We start from the raw sequence: 24,897 nt of genomic DNA on the forward strand, positions 1-24,897 counted from the left end.
ATTTATAGCAAGATACTATTTCATGATAATTAGTGTGAAAGCAGATTTTTCAAAGTTTATACAATAAACCATTTCTGTAGACAAAAACGAATACAGCCTTTAAATCTATAAATGCACAATAGAAGCGATCACACTTCTGAGATAAGTACTTTTGGATAATAGTTTTCAGAATAAATATATTATCTGAGGTCTGATATCTTTTCCGAAAATCTGCCTGTGCCTTCATTATTTTATCCTCAGTATCAGCCTATAATGTTTATCTAGAGCAGAAAAGATTCGGAAATATTTTCCCTGCAACTTCCAATAAAGTGGTAGTACTTCTATAGCTTCCTGGATCATTGGAGGGCCCTTTCTAATAAATAGGCAAGATGACACATATGTCCACTGGTCGAGATAGATTCCAGTCCGTAGGACAGCATTAAATGATTTTAGTAACACTTAACACAAAGCGGGGATATACATGTCACATTGATATTGTGTATGACCACCCCCTGCTACAAGACGCAGCACAGATAAAGTCAGTCGTCTGATGACGTCACGTGGGATACGTCGCCATTCTTCTTGGAGGTTCTGGATCAGTCCTTGTCGAACACGACGATCCATGACATCCCAGAGGTGTTCTAAGGGGGACATGTCTGGGGAGCGTGCAGGCCACGGCAACACGTGGACGTTGTTGTCTGCAAGGAAGTTCTGTATACGTACGATTCGGGCTGCATGGGGTCTGGCGTTGTCATGTTGATAAAGGACACCACGTGGCAGCTGATGTGAAAATGGTAGGACAATCGGACGACGAATGTCATCCATGTAACGCTGAGCTGTCAAATTTCCATTGACGGTGACCAGTGGTGTTCTCTTGTGTCCACAAAATCCCCCTCACACCATTCACCCATACGGCACGACATCCCGAACGTTCCTCCATCTCGCCGTTCGTTTCCTACCCCACACCAACAAACCCCATCCTTTAGCGGTAGTCTTCCATCAGCTCTGAACAACCCTTTTTAAAGTGGAAAATATCTTTGGACGTCATTTTAATTGTTTGCGTTGATTCTGCAAATTAGGAAAGGTCCTTCCCTTGTTCACTATAAAACCCCTCTAAAGCTCCACTGATGCCTCGAATGTTGTATTGTCCATTGTAGGATTCCAATTATGAAAAAACAAGCTTCAAATCCTGTTAAATCTTGTTTCAACCAATTTCATTGCGGCGCAGCCAACACTCGTTATACACGTGACTTCAAACAGCCCTCATGAGATAACTCCATTAATCTGCGCGTGGGCGATTCTGGAATACGTACCTGAAAAGACCATATCGTTGTCCCACGGGGAATAATCTGGGCAATGCCTTTCTCTTGTCGGCTAATCATAATAGAAATGTTATTAACGTGGTGCACTAAACGAAAAGTACTAAGAATGTAGCTATCCTCGATTGCTTTGCTTAATTATCTGTAGGAACAGTGTAACGTTTCACTCAGGTAATAACAAAGTGTGCGGCGGAGTCTAGCTGCTGGAGGTGACCCAAAATGTCGAAGGAAGACGGAAGTAAATACAAGCGATAAAATATCTACTAAAAGCAGAGTACCTATTACGATTCCGACTATCAGTGAGTAAGTAAGTGAGTGAGTAATGTTTTACGCCGCTTTTCGCAATATTCAAGCATTGGGCTCACAAATTCGAACCGGGGTCTTCGGCGTGACGAGCGAACGCTTTAACCACAAGGCTATCCCCGTTAATCGAAGTGTGAGAGATCTAAGATCTATATCACTTGGGGCATTATATTCACATTAAGCAGACATACTGAAATACTGTTCAAAACGTCGTCAAAACCTATTCACTCACTCAATATTTATTTCGTCAAGATTAACAATAACAGAACTTTAAGCTCTGTGAACTCATGTTTCAGACACGTTCTCATCAAAATAAATATCAAACAGTTGTGTTGAGTGAAGAAAGGTGTTGCCAGCAGTGAAGGATGATGTTAGCAGCTTGTGCACGTGATGGCCATAATCTGGTTCAGGGAGTGACAAGATAATACACTTGTTACTTGTTGTGTACCTGGCTCTGACCTTGCTCCATTAAGGTCTTCATGTATGTTACTGATAATAACTTTCATGGACATGTTTTATGGAAGCATAAAGAAAGTACGATAGAGTTTTATCAGGATATTACAAATAGATTACTGGGTTAAAAGAAATGTTCTATATTTACTGCTCGCTCTTCGGGGTTGACGTTACCTTTCACTGTAGACTAAAACTATACACAGTGTAACAATAACAGTATGGTCAGCTCATGGAATTGTATTCTTCTGCACGAAACAGGTGTATGTTAAAGTTTGCGTTATAACGAATGTTTTAGATAACGTAGGTTACTTGGTATTTATTGTTTTCGTCAATACTGATATTTTACTACTTCCGCCGTTGGTGTTCGTGAAAACAACTATCAGTATGCAAAGATGCAGCATTAATGCTTCCATGGCAGCGTTACGGAAATATATATTGTTAATGCAAGAGAATAACCAGCTTAGATTTTCTATAGAAACCGATTCCATTTAGCGTAAAGGTCAAATAGCTGTGGGCATATGTGGATGGACCACTGAAAATCAATGATGACACCAGATGTTCGCAAAAAAGTAAAGCACGTCCTGCCTTACCGGTAGGGCCCGGCTTTCATACTGTTTGCATAAAAAACGTAAGTATTTGTTGTCTGACGCCGCACAGCAGTACTTCTGAATCAGGAACTACAGTAAACTACAGTTATAACGAACTCAAAGGAACCACTGATTTTAGTTCGCAATAACCGTAGTTCTTTATAAACATATATACAGCATACATGCAATACATGGACGGGACTAAAAAATAAGTTCGTTACATCCGTCAGTTCGTTATAGGCGTGTTCATTAATAACGTAGTTTACTGTAGTTTGATGGCATGTGGTTTAGTGGTCTTTGAGATCACACGTTGTTCACAAAAGCGTCACTGCTAACATCATTGTTTGTTGCTTCAGATTATGATCTGTATCCTGTGAGCAAATACACGTTCTCATTACAATGGAGGCACGTGGTCCAACATAGGTGACACATCAGATGAAATGGTGACGACGAAAAGTAGTGATGAGTGACCTCGCTCGGCAAACTTGAGTCCAGAGAGTGCCCTGCCCACACTGAATCACAGGTTACAGTAAACGAGTGGGTGTCTCAGGAATGTGATATGATCTGTGTTCACCCAGGAGCGAGTGGTTCCTGGTTGGTGTAGATAGTATTACACATATAAAACCTTTCAAAGTCCTCGCCACTTGAAAAAGAATCACGAAATATGGTGATTATTAATAAACGAAGATAACCGCTTGTGTGCCATTCTTTATCAAGAGAAATTGTCATTTTTATCGCCAGAAAAATGGATATTTCTTGAAAAGCGCTTTTTGGAATTTTTGTTTTGTCATCACTGTAAGTAATAGTCCTTATACGCTGAATGACTTGTTTTCACTTTATAAGTATTAACACACATGCAGCTATCCTCGCTAATTTATCATCGCGATATTTAGTCATTTAGTTGCAAGATTGCTGATGCGACGTTTTGCAATAATTACTGACTCACTCACTCAAGTGGGCCCATTTCTGGTGTCCCCCTTCATTTGGTCGATATGGAACATACTGGTTTGTGTTAACATGCTGCGGACATTGGGAAGTGATAACAGCTTTTAATATGCATCGTACTGGGTGACATGGTTCCGGTGGTCAATGGTCGTTATAATAGGTGTTATAGTAACGCTGCGTCAGTTTTATTGACACCATTAATCCACACGCGGTTGGAGAAGTTACTTCAGAAACAGGAATCACCCTGACATGCTGACTAGACCCATGACCTTCAACGAAGCTCTCTAAAATAGTGGCAATGTTGTTGTTGACCTTTTCTGATATCTGAAAGATATCATAAATCAATCTTGACAAAAAGACAAAAGAATTGTAATCGGGTCCCCTGGCACAACCAATTAAACTCTCCCTAAATTTCTCCCTTCTGGGATGTAATAATTTGGTTTCAAAGGAAATATTGTGCATTCTATTTCATAATGTTGAATTAAGAAACACAAAATTGATTAATCTGGCTTCCATTCTTCAACCATGAAGAAAGGCAAGACAAGCTGAGCCACACCACGTACACATGGTGCCGTTACTGACGTAGTGATCATTCATCTGTTGTGTTCGCTGTCACCAGATCAGAAGACAAACAGGATAAGATAGAACGGCTAAATGGGAATTTGAGATATGATTAAGAATAAGGCAGACCAGTGGTTTATAGCAATTGTGACAATGTCACAGGTCGATGTTTTGAATGATTTACCTTCAGTATCCACACATGTAGAATTATCAGCACTCTGTTTCATTCATCAAATTTATAGTGAGCGTGACAGTAGGCCCGCGGTCTGTGGGGCCTTGTAATCTATACAATCTTCTCAACAATTAAGTAACTGTAACAACGGAAAAAGTAACTGTGCTTCATATAAATTTTAATATAAATACACTTATTCTGAAATTAAAATGCATCTTTCCCTACGTATTTCTGATGATATCTTCTCGACTTTAAGTCGAGATTCACAATTAGCACGTGTAAGTTTATGCACAGCACACACTTTGTGTGTTTTTTGGGAGCATGACACGCAGACGCGTGTTTTTAAAAAAATGTGAACAGCCCACAATAATTGTTTAGCTATCAGGTGCTGATATGAACACTTTTGATTAAGCGTAAATAACGCGTTCGTAATACCACGGCAAAAACTCAACGTCTTCGCACCTTGGGTATGCTGAAAACAGGAATGGCGAAAAACGACGTTTCCAGACATTTTATTGTCCATGGAAACACAATAGTATCTCTTTGTTGACGTTATTTTCAGCAGGGGAACACTCATGACGTGCCATTGGCCGGTCGTCCACGTCTAGTCACATCAACTAGACAACCATATTCAGTTAGTGCATCTGCGGAATGGGTACCAAATGCCACATTAACAGGTCGGACAACTCCTGGGTTGAGACCAAGTAGTGGCAGAACTGTACGCAATCGATTGAGGGAGCACAACATCCCGACGTCCATCGATATGCCCAATTTTGCGTCCACGTCACCGTAGGGCACGCCTTGTTAGTGAAGACAGCATCAGGGTCGGAAGACCAGACTGGGACAGAATACTGTTCAGACGTGAGTCCCGGTTTCATCTGGACAGTCCTGGCCATGCAAAGGTCTACAGGCGCCCGTCGTTTTAGCGACACTTGTGTTGCTCAAGGGACATGAATAATGTTCCACGCTTTGTGCAAATGCAGTGACGTAATGTCACGTTGCAGCAGGATAATGCCCGTCCACACGTTGTAGTGTTGTAACAAATGATTTTAGGCAGCATAACATTGCTGTACTGTCATGGCTGCCTCTCCTCCAAAGAACATGTCTGGGATGAGATGAAACGACGCCTACGACAGGAAGAGAACCAGCCGGCAACGCTAGCTCAGTTGGTCCAATATTTGGCTGACACATGGACCAATGAATTTATGAAAAAACATCGATCAGACTAATGACAAAACATCATGTTGTTATTTTTAATAGCATAACATTTAGATGACTTCATATGAATCCGACTTTATTGGTATGTTATTATAGGACCTTAACTTCAAAAGCCCAATCAGTAATCAACATTACGTACAATCAGAAGCAAGTTTGAAACGGTTTCAAACATAAGCCTATTGATTTCATCCCAGAAAATGTAATTAACATTTTCTGTAAGCAGATCATATTCAAATATAGAATCATCAAAGAATTACTTTTACATACTTTCAGCAAGCTTAAACTCACTCAAGCTTAGATCACTTTCATACATATTGGTTGTCTTGCCATTCACTGCAATTTGCTGTCTAGCTGGAGTGATCTATTTTTGTACCAGAACACGATACGAACATTATGTTTCACAATGTTTATTTGGAAAACGGACTGCGTGGTTATTGTATTACGTTTTGAATATCTCCGGCATTCTCGTTCAGAAAACACGGATATTCGTCGTATTAATACCATTAGTTTGCCATGGTATTTGATGTCGAGGAAACTCTTTCCGCATTTTGACTTAATTTCGGCCAGGGTAGACTATGGTATCTATTTAATTGAAAACAAATGAAATATAAAACGCCAATGCCTGAATATGATCAGTCTCGATTACCTGCCGAAACAGATTCGAGTTGGCGTGAAAGGTGAAATCAGTGATGTTCGCGAAAAGCCAACGGTTAAAAAAACCCAATTTAACATCATGTTGAAGATGAATTCCATGTTCTTATGATTTGTGACCAGTATTCTAGAGCAAGAAGAAACTCTATTGAGAATTTTATAAGACTTATGTCAGCTGAAAACGAAGAAATTAAAAAAGGCTTAGGTAAATTTCTCTGATAAGTCATGAACATCGAAAGGAAACAGTGTGGAACGGTAAATCATTATTAAATCTACCCAGTATGCAAATATATATATACAATATATTTCCATTGTATTATGGGCCGGTGGCCTGAGGTACCGAATACATTTGTCTGTCTGTCTGTCTGTCTTAAAATAATAAATCTTCAGGTGTGCTTTGAATAAGTTAGCACTGACCTAAATTAGTCTGGAAGATTATTCTATTTCATGGCAGATAAAGCATCTCCAGTTTAAACTAAACTTGGATAAGTTCAACCTAGGACAGATCTCACAACCATGGAATGCACAGAGTGAAAAGTGTTAAGCAATGTCTTTTGAAGTGAAATATATTCCAATTTTGACTATAACATATATATATGTGTGCGGAAGTGATGTCATGGAAGCATATGGGTAGATTACACAAAATTAATACATTAACATACGTGTGTGTCATTACAGCAACACCCATCTATAATCAGATGGCTCTTCTGGGTGGAATAATATCGTCCTGTTCAGGGTCCCGTTCCACAAAGCGATCTTAGCGATAAGATAGTTTCAATGCTGACCAGTGTTATGCTTCATCCACACACACTTCTGTTCGTAGCAAAGACAATCAAATCCTAGATGTCAGCCAATATGCTGAAGCTCAACGATGACTAGACTGAGGCCATTGTGACTGAGACAAACCTTTCACAAACCAACTCTCAAAAATCAACAGATACAGAAGCGTGTAAGATCTCGGGCCCTGGTCTAACAAAGCGATGGTTACGCTAATGTAGGTGATCGTATCTCCCACAGTTTAACATAGCAGTAGTAGTGCTTCGATCGCCTTGAGGAACGGGCCCTTATAATTAGCATCTACATTTTTTCTCAATTATGCATGTTATTTCCATCTACCAGCAACATGAAACATGAGACGTCTTATCACTGCCGATGCTTCCCGTGCACTTGTCCGTCCCTTGTCAGTCTTGTCAGGACTCATCGGTTCATCGACAAGTTGCAGAAAGGCCACAATACTGCAGCTCTCATTGTCAGTCGACAAAACGTATGCACATTACAAAAACCTTCAGGTCCTCAAAGACATTCACTGGCTTTCAATAAATCAAAGCCAAAATTGAGTTCAAGAAATTGAGCCTGACATACACGTGGCTTTGTGAATCAACACTAAAGAACTTGTATGTCATATGTTAGGGGGCCTGGGCTGCCATCCGAGATCCTCGCAGTTACCCTGTACAATATCAAACTCAAAACTTTCTGCTTTAGACCATTTTCCCTCTTCCTCAGTTCTATGGAACACTCTGCCTGCAAACAGCATACTAACTGTTTGATTGGCACCCTAGAAGTTGGTGAAATAAGATTTGTTTGTTTGTTTGTTTGTTGTTTAACGCCGCATTCAGCAATATTCCAGCTATATGACGGCGGTCTGTAAATAATCCAGTCTGGACCAGACAATCCAGTGATTGACATCATGAGCATCGATCCATTGGGATACGATGACATGCATCAGCCAAGTCAGCGAGCCGGACCACGCGTCGTCAAGCATAGGTTGCTGAAGACCTATTCTACCCCGGATCTTCATACGTTATAAATACGCATTATTATGAATTATTATTGACATAATAAAAATGTATCAAAGAGGGTTTGGGTGATCGTGGCACAGTCAGGCTGGTTAGGCTCATCATCAACTCAGGCATTTAGCCCCGGTAAAACGCAGCCCAGACAGCGAATGGGACTTCTCCCAGGAAGCGCTGCCTTATCAAACCCATCCAGAACATTTCGGAGAAAGTGAAGGCCTCCCCAACTGCATTACCCAGATTGTCAGAAGGGCTGTATTCCTTGCAGCAAACCCGGGGGGTCGGACAACTTGGTACTTGGGATGCAAGCGTGACATTTCGAAAGCGAGGTCCGCATATTTGCCTTGTTTTTTCCCGAATCTTGTCAATCACATTAGGGCTCTGCAGGGTACATATAAGCGATAGAGGGAAGAGCGAGAGTGGTGGGATCTATTGTCTAACATGGTTCTTCGTATGAGGGTGTCAGTACACTGAATTTCTTGTTTCGACCAATCAACAATACTAAAACGGTACAAAATAACAGGTACAGCATAAATATTTGTTGTTTTAACTTTAGTGAGAGCGTTCAGCTCTGAACTACATATGTGGACTGGTCGAAGTTGTCTCTTGATATGGGCATTCTGAAATTTCTACCTAACCTGCATCCCTAAGTACGTATAGGCCTGACCTTCCACGAGATGGTCAATAACTCCTCCACCAAGGAAACTGACTGATGCTTCCTCTTCTATCTTGCCTGATTTCAAATGAAGAATGTTTCATTTCTCGAGCCCAAAGGGCATGCCAATATCATTAGAAAAGGACTCGACAATGAGATTCTATTTTTAGTATGGATTCTCCATTGGCAGTAAGTTCAATGTGATCCATGTAAAGGGGGTGAGCAAGGGGTGTTTCGGTTCTGTGCTGAGGATGAGAACCTTCCTCTTTGCTAAACAAAAACTTTAAAGGATCTTATGACATACAGAAAAGCAAAGTACTAAAGGAATCGTGCTGAAATATTCCTCTTCTAATAGAAATGGGTTCCGAAGTCACCACCTGCCTCTGCGACTTCATTTCAAGTTGAGTTGACCAGCAGTTTATTAAAGCCCTAAGATCCGATCAGCTTAATCGGGGCGCATGCGCAGTAAATATTTTACGCATAAAGGAAAATGGGCGGAGATTTCTATTTATAGTAACCCATGTGTCTCGATCTAAAATAACAAATTAACGTTGTTAACCTTTTAAAATTATTATAAAAAATGTACCTCCGTTTACTCGAGGAAAATGGCGACAGAGTCCTTCCAAATCTGATCCCACAGGTTGTCAGTTTTCCGTTTGAGAACTTTAGTCTCGGCCTGGTGTCTGGGGTTTCTTGCATCAATGACAGATCTTAACGATGTTTTTGGTCTATTTACATGTTCATTCCAGTCTAATACGGCTATATTCGTCCGAAAACGATAAACATAGTCAGAAAAGTTAATGCTTTTGTTATGATTTTGTAATAGTGAACGTTTGAGACTTTCAACAAAAAACATACAATAAACGTAGTCGTGGGTGTGATTATACACAACAGTACTTTTGAAAGCTTGACACAGAAGTGATCCAGCCTTGGGGTCACAAATCAGTGTTTTGGATGATTTATCATGCGCGTAGAGTCTACATCTCGACCTTTCTGAACAGTTAGTATGGATATGCTTGTAATGATTGACAACACTCATAATATTATCGCAGATCTTGTTAGTATCTTAGTTCCTAATGCACCAATAAAAATGAGCTTTGATACTTCCTGCCTTGTCCGATAACTCGCGATGCCACGTCACACCATCTTTGCATTTCGGACACAAACACACACATTTAACTTCCTTTGTAACATTTTTCGTAGCATGCCATGTGTCATTAGTTGACGTTGAAGCAGGGCGCTCGTCCCTGATAGATTCATTGATGACCGTATTCCTGTCACCATCAAGATATTCACAGACACGCTGAGTTCCAATAAGTTCGTGTTTTTGTGTGATGACATTGTCTACCTTTGATACAGTTTCCGTCCTGATAACATTGTGAGTGTTAGCTCCAAGGCAAACAACATCAGTAACACAAGAGTTTTTCCGTGTGGCATGGCTTGCGCAAGTAAGAATGTTAATCCCATACTTATTCGGGTATGTCACAATGTCTTCTAAAAGTGCATCCTCGCATGATTCACGGCTTCTTTATAGTTTGTAAACATTTCAGATATGTAAGCTGAACCAAATCTGTCGTACTGATTGGGTCACATTCCAGACACAAGGTATCCATGACATATACCAAATATTTGTTACTAAGATAGGGCGAATTGGGCCATATTTTCACGTGATCTTTTTCACATCGAAAAGTAACATAGGCAACATGTCCAATCATTTTCATGTTCAATTTCTGGGCAGGAAACGAGCATGACAAAATGTGCGAATGAAGTCGATCACAAAGCTTTTCAAGAGCATTGTCGGAGGCACAAAACATCTTTTGATTGCACTCATCCGTATTTTCACAATTGCAGAATGAAGAATCACTAGTTAAAGACTGGTCAGTTATATTCCCATCGTTTGCATCATCTGTTAAAACATGTGCTGGATCCATATTTTTCTCAATAAAATGTAAGAAAGTATCATCGAGAAGTTGTTTTTTTATCACAGGATTAGGGTTCCCTTTTCGAAGAAAAGTTTTGATTTTCTTCGCTTGTTCATAAATGAAATCAATCTCGTCTCTGTTTTCAGCTGAAAAGATAATTTTTCCTTGTGGCGAAGTTCTTCTCTCCAAATTTCTTCGTTTCACAGCTTCTGGATTGTCTTTCGAATATTTTCCCGTTATATAAATCCCGTTAGCATCAGTTAAAAACACTCTAACAATACCTGCCATTTTAAACAATATTCGTCACTCAATAGATCGGGTGCATAAAATCAGCAGACAGCAAATAGAGAAAAGCGGGACGTGGCTCATGTAACCCACAGTTGTATGACAGTTAACTTTCAACTTTGATACTTGTTAGAGAACCTAACTTGAGTTGCATATAATATTTCGTTTCCCACAAGTTTTGTTAATAAACAGACGGCCAGAGGAAACGTTACCAACGATTTTTCTAGGATAAAATATGACCAACACAATTTGAAGCAGCAATAACAATTGTATTGTACAAATTCATCATTCAGAATAGTAAAATGCGAATTTACTAATTCAACAACAAAGTCCTTGACCTCCAACAGGGACATTTCTTGACAAGGGGTCATTTGTCCAGTATTCGATCAACAACATTGGTTACAACTTTAAGGTCACGATGGCCCCGACCGTTCAATACGGGATATGACCTCCATGAGCGGCAATGCATCTTCGACCGCGGCGTCGAACTGAGTAGACAAGCGCCCTCAAATCGACTGGAGGTCGCGGGGGGCAATGATCAACGCTTGTCTCGTGAAGGGAGGATGTTGACGTTTCCGAAGACGACGACCCAGCTGGTCCAAGAGATGTTCTATGGGTGACAGATCTGGTGATCGAGCTGGCCACGGCAGGACAGTCACGTTGTTGGCGTTGAGGAAGTCTCAAGTATTACGGGCTTTATGGGGTGTGGCGTTATCTTGTTGGAACATCGTCCGTTGTTGACACTGGATGAAAGGAAGAACCACTGGCCGTAAGATATTGTCAATGTAGCGTTGTGCAGGTTTGAATAGTTGGAACCTGCTCTCGTCACTAAAAAGCACTCGCCGCCATTCCCTTTGTTGCCATCGCTGAGTTTGCCTGCACCACGTCAATCTGGCACGTCGATGTTGACGGGTCAAGGTCATGCCCTTGAAAGGGCGATGAGCCCGGAGGCCATAATGTCGTAGTCGTCTGGTCACTGTTTGTCTGCTGACCGGATGTCCTAAGCTGTTGGCAGCTGATGACGTCACAGTAAGAAATCAGTTACTCAGGTGCATTACCCGTAAATAGCAGTCATCCTGCGGGGTCGTGACCTTTGGTCTGCTACTCTGTGGTCTGTCTGCGGTTCTGCCAACCTGTCGGAGACGTGCGACCATTCTGGTAATGGTCATCTTGGAGCAGTTCATGTTAATGGCAACAGCTCTCTGTGTCGCTCCCATCTGCAGCATACCTATGGCTCTCTCCTTCTGGACAGCGGTCAGTCTTGGCATGTTCGTTGGTGTTAATCATCGCAACCAATGATAGGGAACAGATCCGTGCGTAATTTATTCCCGGAAATTGCACGATAATTTGGGACAAAATGTTTTAAAAAATTGCTGAAAAACACCAATATCTCCAAAATCCGCTAAGCTCGTGCAAAGAACGACAGAGAACATGAAGACTATATTCGTGAGATGTGTTCTTTACTGTTTTTGAACAGGTTGGCATCTTTGTTTCAAAGTGGCAAATCAGTTAATGTTGGTAACGTTTCTTTTGGCCGTCAGTTTATAATACACCATTTGTCGATTGGGATTGTTTGAATGCAATGAATGCTATTAACTATCCAGACCAACACAACCCATCCCAACCGACGGACCCGTGAAGATTTTGGGTAGAATAGTTCTCCAGCAACCCATGCTTGCCGTAAAAGGCGACTATGCTTGTCGTAAAAGGCGACTAATGGGATCGGGTGGTCATGCTCGGTGACTTGGTTGATGCATGTCATCGATCGCAATTGCTTGGATCGATGCTCATGATATCAATCACTGGATTGCCTGGTCCAGATTATTTACAGACCGCCGTCAATTGGCTAGAATATTGCTGAGTGCGGCGTTAAACAAAAAAACAACCAACCAACCATCCCACGGGTATTAGGCTACCCACCAACGCTTGTGTCACGGGACATAAGAAACAGCTGACCAAATCGTGCTATCATTATTTTGAGGGTTGTACAGGGTGCTTCCATCAGATGAAATTTTGATTTATGATGACTAGCCATGTCTAAATATGCTTATAATTTTTAATGTGGAATGTTACTAATCTCGGTAAAATAATGAAAAATTCCTTAAATCGCTATAATTCGTATATTCATCAAACCTTTTTATGAGGTGTAATGTATCTTTCATGTAATGAGCTCTTCCAAATTCTATCGGTATTTTATGGGTATCACAACCAAGAAAATTTTCACAGGTCGCTTTCACGTTCGTTCACTGCTCATATATTTCATCACTTTCATGATGTCACCCAAGTTCACTATTACACTTAATGTTGATGAAATGCAACTAGAAGCCATTCTAAGTTTATTCAATTACTCGGAATGGGATTACGATGCTGCAGTGTAGAATGTTTTCAGACGCGGGAAAGTGATGCAACGATTGACGAAGCCATGATTAAAGATAAGTTGACTGATGCATGTGACTGACTGACTGAGTATGGTTTTACGCCGCTTTTAGCAATACTCCAGCAATATCACGGCGGGGGACACCAGAAATGGGCTTCACACATTGTACCCATGTCGGGAATCGAACCCGGGTCTTTCGCGTGACGAGCGAACGCTTTAACCACTAGGCTACCCGACCACCCCTGATGCATGTGAAGATGTCACCCGTGAAGAATATTCGTCAGAGGAACCCCCTAATTTTATTGATGCTGAGGATGGAGTTAACGTTTGAGATTGTGATTTGAATGTCAGTATCGACGATCGTTTCCAGGAAATTCAGTGATGTGCATTTTGTTTTTGCCGCCCGTGTGTGACAATATTCCCTCAAAGATGGCTTTGCCTAGGCTCCGCCCCTCACGACAGAAATAGTTGGGTTCGAAGGACTGTTTACAAGAACTATTGGTCGATGTTGGAGAGACGAAATGCATGGAGGAAGTGAAATTATGCCCGATTGTGTTTTGAACCATGCATGGCTCGTGGATTCAAATACATTGTATTCCGAATATTGATTATCACGTGGTGATAAATATGCTAAACAAGTTGAAATGTGAAAAAAATATCAGCAAATTGTTATGAGGCTTCAGTAGCTAGATCTAGATATATTCTATTTGGAATTCTCTTGTCAAAACTTGTTGGGTCTGGCTCACAGATTGTTTCCTGCGCATATGACATTTCAATGTAATTCAAAATAGTTTACATTTGCAACGAAACATTCTTCACAACATACCTGCATAAAACAATCGTAAACTGTATATGGGTATGTGCTCATTGTGGTAATGAACTTAACGTCTTTGCAAACCATTTGTTAGTTTTTTGGCAGTTTCGTTGCAAGTAAACAAAGACTTCGGGAAGTTGTGCCATGTGCCAGTTCGCCGCGTGATTTACTATAATTAGATTCGCTCGCGCAGTGGACGTCAGCTGACCCCCACGTCTCTTGTGCAAAGATCTGAATATCAGATCGAATGTAATGAATTTTGATATCGTGTGACTTTTGTTACTTCTGACTGGTGTAGGGCTAATCTGTCTGCCAAGACTTGGATGTGCATGTTGTTCGTTCTTCAGTTATTCAAGATTTTCGGTCACCGATTACTCGCTGACCGTTCATCACAACGTCAGTCAAACAGTAAGATTTCGTAAGATGCAACCCTTTTTATGGTCCGGTTGGGACTTTAAAGACTTGTGTAAAACAAGTAGTCGCTCGGAGAGGTCAATACATTCCATGACTTCAAAATTCTCGAGGTACAGAATCATAATTTTGTCTGTAGTCTATCCAACACATTCAGATGTTACGGTGGTACGTTTTAGCCTCTTCAATGATCATTCTCTGAACTAGCAATTGATCCTTGCAACCCCAACACCCCATTCTGGCTCCTTTCTCATTAGAAGCGCTGTATGATGATACAAGATCTGTAAGACATCCTGTAAATATTTCGTATTGTTATACAAATGTACCTCTATTAGGAATCTTGCAATTCCATTGGTTAATTCGTACCACGTGACGAAACAATACATTTCAGTGTAGACCCCCAAATGTGACTGACACTGACCTCGAATATTGACTCGTCACATTATCATTATTGACCTGTCACATGATGAATATTGACTCGTCTGCTAGAAAACAAGATGGCGTCGGACATTTTACGGTTCGCAGCTTAGTGTAATGAAACAGAGGTGGGTTAAAGGCTTCATAAACTCAAACGTGAATTTCGGTATAAGAAAACAATTAATTACTCTTGACCATCGGACACGACCTCTGCCGATGGTTCCTCGAGGCTGCAGTTGCCGGGTACCAGATCTGTTTCAAAAACCTTTCACTGGAATCCACGGTGGGTCTTTTCTCATCACTGCCACTGGTTGCATTTAATTCCCTGTCCAATATTAGATTTGAACAGTTTATTTGGATTTATGAAAATTTCTTTCTCGTCCCACTTCCTTTTTCTTTCAAAGGTACCCCCCCAAAAATTGCCTTCAGATATTTAAAATTTGATTTAAAATCTTCTCTTTTGTTGTCTTCTTTTTTATAAAAGAAAATCCGAAATTGATTTTATTATTATCACTATTTTTATTATTATTGTTATAAGATGATCGTAACTCCCATACTAACGATATAAGAACTATGATCCCTTTTGTGGAAACATTACCCGAAACAGAAAAAGGTATCCCGTTTGTGAAATAAAAACATAAACGCTATATTATATTACAACATACTCTCATTTAATTCCTCATTCGAATTTACGTCGAAAACAAGACTTACTACATGAGAAGGATTTGCGTGGGGCTCCGGGATAAAATAGATCCAAAGTAACCTATGCTTTTTATAAGAGGCGGCTGAATGGATCGCGTTATCAGACACTTGAATCGCGTGGGGCGACTTTCATAACGCCAGTGACACGTTTGTCTCGGCCAAGCTCAATTATTTACTCACCTCCGTTAAACTGCGATGTTAAACAACGTGCAACAACGAAATGAAAATATTTGCTCACATTTGCCGGATTCTCAGTTAGCTGTTACCCCGGCCATGAAGCAACGAACCGCCTACGTTTGAAATGTCCTAACAAGTATTATTACAATGGAATTTCACAAAAATATGTCGTCTCCATTTGCGGTAAATTTAAGTTTGTGTCACCTGACATAAACTCACGAGCAAAAGAAACGTTACCATCCCCCTATGTTTGTTCTTAAATACAGGAACATGCCCAATATCAAGGAATAGACAATTAACAACATGATGACCCGTGAAGATTCCGGGGTAGAATAGGTCTTCAGCAACCCATCCTTGCCGTAAAAGGTGACTATGTTTGTCGTAAAAGGCGACTAACGGGATCGGGTGGTCATGCTCGCTGACTTGGTTGATGCATGTCATCGATCCCAATTGCATGGATCGATGCTCATGATATCAATCACTGGATTGTCTGGTCCAGACTCGATTATAAACAGACCGCCGTCATATAGCTAGAATATAGCTGAGTGCGGCGTTAAACAACAAACCAATAACAACATGATAATGCCGGAAATGAGAACAAAAACGAAGGTACTGTGTAAACAGGATTGCATCAGTTGTTCAGTTATCGAACAACTATCAAAACTGGAAAGTCCCTTTAATGCTTCAGAATGTCACATTTGTCAGTCACTATCGTGCATTCCCACCGATTCGACGGTATGCATAAGATGTGAGACGTTTGACCAAAAGTCTGGGGATCTTTCTCGGAGGGCATGTGCCAACTGATCCCTGTCCGAACTGGTCGTGCTCTAATTTGACGGTCAAGGTGATCCTACATTCGTTCTATGTGGAATACGTTTGATGATCGTCCTGGCCAAGGGAAGACGTTCACGTTATTGGCTTGCAAAAAATCTCTCACAAGACGTGTTGTAGGGGGGTCTGCGTTATTTTGTTGAAACATTGTCCCTGTGCTAACTGGATTTGCTCTAATTCGACGTCCAAGGTGATCCCACAAGTATTCTATGTGGGAATACGTTTGATGATCGTCCTGGTCATGGTAAGACGTGTTGAATGTGGTCTTGCGTTATCTTGATGAAACATGTCCCGGGAGTTCTGTTTGTACAATAGGGCGGATAACTTGGTACACGTAACTTTTTCTTGTGATAGTTCCTTCCATAATCACAAGCGGTGTATTGAATTGGCCACAGATGCCAACCATAATGCTACCACCTCCAAATGGTTCGACGTCTTGAATATAGGTCTTCAGCAACCCACGCTTGCTGTAAAAAGCAACTCTGCTTGTCGTAAGAGGCGACTGGTAAAGAGTCATGTTCATAGACGAGAACAGATTCAAGGTTTTGGAGAGCAGATTGAAGTCTTCGTTTCTACCTTGTCACCTTGTGTGTTCATTTGTTTGTTTGTCTGTTTGTTTGTCTGTTTGTTTGTGGTTTAACGCCACACTAAGCAATATCCGAGCTATGTGACGACGGCCTGTAAATAATTGAGTCTGGACCAGACAGTCCAGTGATTGATAGCATAAGCATCGATCCACGCAATTGGCATACGATGACATGCATCAACCAAATCAGCGGGCCTGACCACCCGATCCGGTTAGTCGCCTCTTACGGCAAGCATAGTCGCTTTTTACAACAAGCATGGGTTGCTGAAGACCTATTCTACCCTGGATCTTCGTAGACATGTAGGGTAACATGCATATTTGAAAGCTGAAAACATGCCTCTTGTCATACAGTCTTGTGGGAGACAATTGTTTGCATGAACAATATGTTTGTTTGTTTGTTGTTTATCGTCGCACACAGCAATATTCCTGCTACTATAACTCACGCACTCACTCACTCATTCACTCAGTCACTTGTGTCATCTGTCTCAGCATGTTTTACACTCTCACTGGGCTTTGCATGTGTTTGTGACGGATGCCACCAGTGGGGTAGGATACGACTGACGAATTTATACCTTTTTGCGAACACCTGGTATCATCACTATTTGATAGTTATTCGTCAACACATAGAGAAAATGATGTTTATCATAGTATCACATGTTATATACACTTAATACTGAAACACAAACACAAACAATACACAAACAATAAAATATAACATCCGACCAGGTATGGCCTACGAGACACGAGACATAAAATCATATGTATAACGTCATGGTCTGGATAAGGTAAGTTTAGACATATATCAACACAATGTTAAAATTTAAGATTGGGTTATGAACACGCACGCACGCACACACACAAACGCCAAATTACTTATACAGTCACGCACGCAATCATACACAAACACGTAGATACACACACACACACACACACCAACACACAAACACACGCACGCACACACATAAACACACACGCCACGCACACCATACGTACATTATACCCAACACACAAACACACACACACACGCGCACACGCGCGCACACACCCAACGCAGACGTGCATTTATGCTCACCGACACTCAACATAAACATTACAAGTATAATATTAATCACAATCAGAAATACCACTATTCGCAAGCATAATAACATACATGTAGAAAAGCATTCACAGAATGCTCGTGATATTGTCGGAATCGTACTGTCGACACCGCTTTATGCAGAGATATCTATTGGATATGGTGAGGGTTTTTACATGTAATTATTATTTATGTTGGCTGTCCTCATGTTTGTACATTTTGTAAATTTGGAATTTGTAAATATGACCTGGTCGTTTGAGGGATACTGAAGACGCCCCAATTCTTCCTGTTTATAATGAATAAGTGAGTATGGCGAGTATTAGCAATATTCCAGCAATATCACGGCGAGGGACACCAGAAATGGGCTTCACACATTGTACCCATGTCGGAAATCGAACCCGGGTCTTCGGCGTGACGAGCGAACGCTTTAATCATGAGGCTACCCGACCGCCCCTCCTGTTTATAAACTGCCATTGGCTAGCCATCATGATTCCATATCGCCAGGTCCCCACTTAGTAAGCAGTGGGCGGTGGACCCAGTAAGCATGTTGAGTCCTCACGCCCATCTTCCTGTTGTCCTACATCCCCAGAGTCACGATTCTGTTATAGCTAATGTTCGGTAGGAGTGTCAAGTAAACATGACTCCAATTGGTGATGTCGATATAGCAGTGTTTATCTTCCATATCACTGAATCAAAGACCTGACAGTGCACAACTGGGAACTGAATGCTTGTGTAATACATTCTGGGCATAGATAGTGTTTGTGGGTATACCGATAGAGCTGTCAGTCATGGGTTGTGTTTATCATACTCATGTCAGTGTATTGTAAATGCACAGCAGAGAGGGCACTGGTGGCCCAGTCGTCCAAGGCGCCGCGATTCGCTGTGCAGAGTTGCGTCCCTTGGGGACACAAGAAACCTATGATTGTGGGTTCGAATCCCGGTTCGCCCCAATTATGTTTCTAGGTTTGTCAGCACCATACCCGTGCTCGTTGGTTTCACCAAAGTGGTAAACGCCTGAGACCTGCATTATTTCTGGCTTTCCTCCCACATTAAGCTGACACGCCGCTATCTAACTGGAATACTTGTAAAAGCGGCGTTAAACCCAACTTAGTGACTCGCTCACAACAGAGAGATACCACAGCCATTTCATTGACAGTCTTTGATTACTTGTTTTACGAGTCTTGTCACAGTGTCGCACGGTAGGATTGGTCATTACGTGAATAATAGGTGTAGAATGTCATCGCCAGAGAATAATCATGGGCGCAAACGTCAAAACAATGATGACAAATAATGATTCGTTGCAAATCAGATGTAGTATATCTGTTGCACACTGACATTTCCGTGCCATGTAATTTCTCATATATCATGACCACCAAGTCGGCCTGGTACAGCTGTGACATCATAATGCATTAGAAGGGCTGATACAGAACCAATGACCAACTAAAATACCCACTTACGATCATTCGTTTTAGTGAGACAGTTCTGGCCAAATGATACGTCTGTATTGGTAATGCTGATAATTAAATTGGAAGATCCGGAGAAATCTTCCCTATATACGACATATAATTGTATTAACATTCGACAAATGGACTCAAATTCTTTCCTCTGAAGATATCAGGATATTTCCATTATTTTATGTTATACTACTTGGACAACCTACAACAAGTAACACTAATTTCTGCTCCACACGAAGATGCTGAATTTCGTAATGATTTTATCTGGCTTCCCTATTCGGCGGTTGAAAGCCCTGAAGGTTCGTCCTGTTAATCTGGATGGATTCTAATACCTTACATTTAAGACAAAACAGCTGTCGTGGAAACAAGACGGGCCTTTGACGTTAAGGCCCTTTGAGGATAATAATGTCCATCTAATATCAGAGTCCGTTACCTTTCATACCGCACTTGTTGTCACTTTAAGTCTTCCTAAATCACTTTGGACCCTTGTCGTTGAGTAGCTCTACCATTCAAGCATATTACGCTGTGCAAAGACCAGTAACAGATGTGATACGGGATAATGAGTATGAGATGCACGTTAGTGCTTTACCGGGAGCAAATACGCTGCCCTACTGAACTAGCCTAAGTTCGTTAACACTGTGACCCTACGTCCCTCACTATGGTATCTTGTGGCATAGTTTCAATGTTTCAGGTTATCTGAGTAGCACCAGGCAGTCAGGGGAATCTTTTGTTCTAGATTTCCATGAAGCATGCATCACCAGAGTCTTGGTATTGTTACGTTCTAATGAAGATCTAATGAAGATCCGGGGAAGAATAGGTCAAGCCGAAAAAGGCGACAATGCCTGTCATTAGAGGCGACGAACAGGATTGGGTGGTCAGGCTCGATATACTTTCCTGTACATTCGCAAAATGGAGTTAATTAGGTACCTGTAGTTCCACTATTCCCGTGAAGATACGGGGTAGAATAGGTCTTCAGCAACCCATGCTTGCCGTAAGAGGCGACGAACGGGATCGGGTGGTCAGGCTCGCTGACTTGGTTGATGCATGTCATGGTATTCCAATTGCGTGGATCGACGCTCATGATGTCAATCACTGGATTGTCTGGTCCAGACTCGATTATTTACAGGCCGCCGTCATAGCTGAGTGCGGCGTTAAACAACAAACAAACATTCGTATACAAGTACAAACTTTGAAACGAGGTCATTCGCCGCGCTACTGTTGACATAAAGCGTCATTACAGATAGTCATATAGCAGGAATATTTCTGAGTGCGGCGTTAAATAATAGAGAAACAAACAAAATCTAATGAATTTGTAATACATCCATAGAAATATGAAAATGCAGTTGGTCCCAATGTATTCATAAACATGTTAAGAATTGACATAACGTCTTACCGATGTTTTTAAAACAGTTAACTTGATATAACCTACAAATATTTAAAATAATATCTTTTACTTGCGTTATATGAACTAAACTGCCGTCAAAATATAGTCTACACATGAAAATGAATTTTGACAAAAATACATTAAAATGTTACAAGGGTGACACGTCGTGAGCTGGAATGCAATGCCAGTAATACCGCATTTGATACCCGTATCAAATACGAATAACCATTTTTATCATATAATGGATAGGTTCCTCGGCAGGATAAAGCCAACGGATAAAAACGATATCCGTTGGGGTCATATGCGGATAGAGATGCAAATATCAAAGGTCAAGTAGGACTACTTTCACTGTTTATAAACAAACATGGCGTCGCCCTCGTCATTCGGCGATCGAGTCAGAATTAACCATCGGGAATTTTGATAAACTACAGGGATAATTGCTATCATTATCAAAAGAACAGTCTAATACACTGAAAATCAGTGTCTAACTGTGACGTTGCTAAGGCTTTTTATAAGTTTTGGTAACTTTGGAGATATAAATTTCGAAACAATTTTGCGGGGGCACGAGGCCTAGCCAAGCGGGATCAGTAGCCATATCTGGGCTTGTAGACCTCTGCTGCTTGAAACCTTCTCCACAAATAAAAATAGTTGGATTTGGCCGAAATATGTTTGAATCGTTACCTTTGTTTCGTTTTATCGCTGTGTGTACATCTGACTCCACTTCTTAACGTTATGACAGGACAGACCGAGGCTCGCTAAATACAATGTTTATTCCTAATGCAGGATATTAACCATTCCCAAACACACTCGCGTGATAACCTCTATATCGTTTGTTTCGATTTTTAGCCACCACCAAATATGGGTGTACACGTTCTTTTGCGCGGCAGTTTACATACTTCTCGCTGAATATTTAAAGGCTAAATTTATATTTCGAGCACCAAACACTAAGGTGGATATAATCACAAATACCTCCCACATTTTACATTGTTGTGTGTACACAAAGTCAAGGCTTGTGTCTGAAGAATGTTAACATAGTCTTGCGAAATGAACCTACATTGAAACCATGGAAACATTCAAGCTTGTACGACGCAAGGACACATCTATCGAACACTTGTCACTTCACGTGTTGCTTCGTCTTGGCCAGTCATTCATCCAACTATCTAGTATTATCCTTTGCCATATAAGGATACCTGGCTCATGATAACAGATCCTGAGCTGTAGAAACCTCGTCAAGTCTCGCCCAGCTATGGGTTTTCCCAACTGCTATGCTTCCTGAGAAACTGTCAACACTGTATTGATTTACATCAGGAAAACAGATCAGTTGTCAGAAGAAAAGAGATAGTGATGCAGATTTCAACCAATCAATAGAGAACGATTATTTTGAAATCTAGAATTTTTATCAGTATCTTATCACATGCAACATTTTTATTATCACATTTCTGTTGTAAGTAATGAATTGTATAGAATGTACAGAGAGCGACTACCAGGTCCATAAGGACAGTTACGTTGATAATCCCCTCCGCAAATGTATGACCTACATTGTAAATGAATGTGGACGTAATAGTATGCTATCTCAGTGAGCCATTCCTTGTTTCCAGTTCACTCACTAAACACAAGATGTAGATTCAACAAAAGCGACAAAGGAAACACATTTAATTCGCGAATGTAGAAAAGGGGTTCCATTTTTGCAATTTGTCTGCTTAAGCCCTTTTAGCAGATATTTATTGAAAGGGTTTGTCGGCTATATTTACTTTGTCCAAATTAAAATAGCTTTTTTAGGTTGACCCTTAAGGCACCCCCACACAACCCCGTCTCCATATCCTCGCCCCCTCCCAAACACACACACACACACTCTCTCTCTCTCTCTCTCTCTCTCTCTCTCTCTCTCTCTCTCTCTCTCTCTCTCTCTCTCTCTCTCTCTCTCTCCACTATCCTCATGTGTGTACATTTGTCCAACAGAGTTCCTCCCAGATATTAGCATAATTTACAAGCCGTCGGAGAACAATGGAGTTAACATACGCACAGTGTCAACGGAAACACTTCGGACGATGATGATATGGCATGTGTAGTTCATTACACATGATAACAGTCGGACAGTATTCCCCTGAGTTTGGGAACGTCCAATCAATAATCCTTGCACTTAATTTGTGGGGGCTGGAGCTGCTACTGGTCACGATCACACTTTACACTTAACGGTGTTTGTCACAGCTCTCCCGCCGGTCATTACCGTGCTGCAATGGTGCTGGGATATACTGCAGGCAAATTAAATGCATGTTTTGAAAGCCTATCGTTTATCATAGGATTGGGCATCCGTTGTCAATGCTCTATTCAGTCTTTGGTTAAAATCCCGGAAGATATTATCAGTTGCAAATGTATGAGCAAATATTAAATGTCAAGGACGAAATATTTAAAGTCCTTCGGTCTTTTACCGTTATATGTTTAGGCATGACTACCCTGCATATTTAAACGTATAGATTGTTGAGCGAGAGGGCTTGGTTTAGAAATCTTACATACATACTACTCGATGCAAGAAAATGCGTGTGTGAGTTTTATTTAAGGCTGCTGTGAAAAATCTGAAGTAGTAGGAGACGCAGGTTGACCTCTGACACATCGGTAACCCGAATGAGTATGGTGTGTTGATCAAGGGTCATAATCGGGGTCCATTGTGGATTCGAACCAATATATGAGTGAGTATGGTTTTACGTCGCTTGTAGCATATTTCAGCAACATCACAGCCTGCGAAACCAGAAATGGGCTTAAGACATTGAGCCCATATTGGGAATCCAACCTGGGTCTTCGGTTCGAACCAAAGAACATGACATGGCGATATGATGAACTCTTACAGCGAAGTGTTGTACTTACAGCTAGTGAGCACAACTAGTACTTCCTGAAGGAATTGGGTGAGTGAGCGAGTTGGGTTTAATGCCGCTTTTAACAGTATTACAGTTATATCGCGGCGTGTCAGCTTAATGTAGGAGGAAAGCCCGAAGTGATGCAGGTCTCAGACGTTTACCACTTTGGTGAAACCCACGAGCACGGGCATGGTGCTGACAAACCTAGAAACATAAATGGGGCGAACCTGGATTCGAACCCACATTCATAGGTTTCTGGCGTCCCCAAGGGACGCAACTCAGCACAGCGAATCGCGGCGCCTTGGACGACTGGGCCACCCGTGACCCAACTACCTGAAGGAAAATGAAATCGCTTCGATTTAATTAAAATACTATTTAAGATCGGCCTTAAGTACAAACACGTCTGACGAGAAGATCCCCTCAGGTCACTGATGCCTGTTTCTACACTGATAGTGATATGTTTGCAAAGTTTTGCCTCTACGTTGTTCCCGTATGGACAATCATGTCTGTCGAATTGGTATTATGTTCATGTAAATGTATTTTCACTGCTGTCATAGTATGAGGGAGTTGGTTTGAATGCCCTTTAAACAGTATTTCAGTTATTTCATTCCGTGTCAGCTTAATGTGGGAGGAAATCCCGAAATGATGCAGGTCTAGGACGTTAAGCACTTTGTTGAAAACCACGACCAAGTGTGCGGTGCTGACAAACCAAGGAACATAATCGGGGCGAACCGGGATTCGAACCCACGATGACGATCTCACTGGCGTACCTTAGGGATGCAACTCTGCACAGCGTCTTAGATATGTATGACGCTCACACTGCCTCTAGTTTACTCGCATGTCAGCCAGCAATGATTAAATAGTATCCAATTTATTTCAACAGTTGAAGAAACAAACGAATAATATGTAGAAATGTTCCGCATAGCTAGTACATTACGCAGTCCCAGTTATTAATATAAGCTGTAAATGTTTAT

General features: G+C 41.2%; 1 pseudogene; it reads right to left on the reverse strand.

The window, feature by feature from the left end:
* Window positions 1–9,228: 9,228 nt before the first annotated feature.
* On the reverse strand, window positions 9,229–10,249 carry LOC139452003 (uncharacterized; annotated as a pseudogene).
* Between the last annotated feature and the right edge of the window lie 14,648 nt (window positions 10,250–24,897).

This window comes from Haliotis cracherodii, unplaced genomic scaffold (genome assembly GCF_022045235.1).
Source record: "Haliotis cracherodii isolate W230 unplaced genomic scaffold, xgHalCrac1.p SCAF_9, whole genome shotgun sequence".
NCBI classification, from domain to species: Eukaryota; Metazoa; Mollusca; class Gastropoda; order Lepetellida; family Haliotidae; genus Haliotis; species Haliotis cracherodii.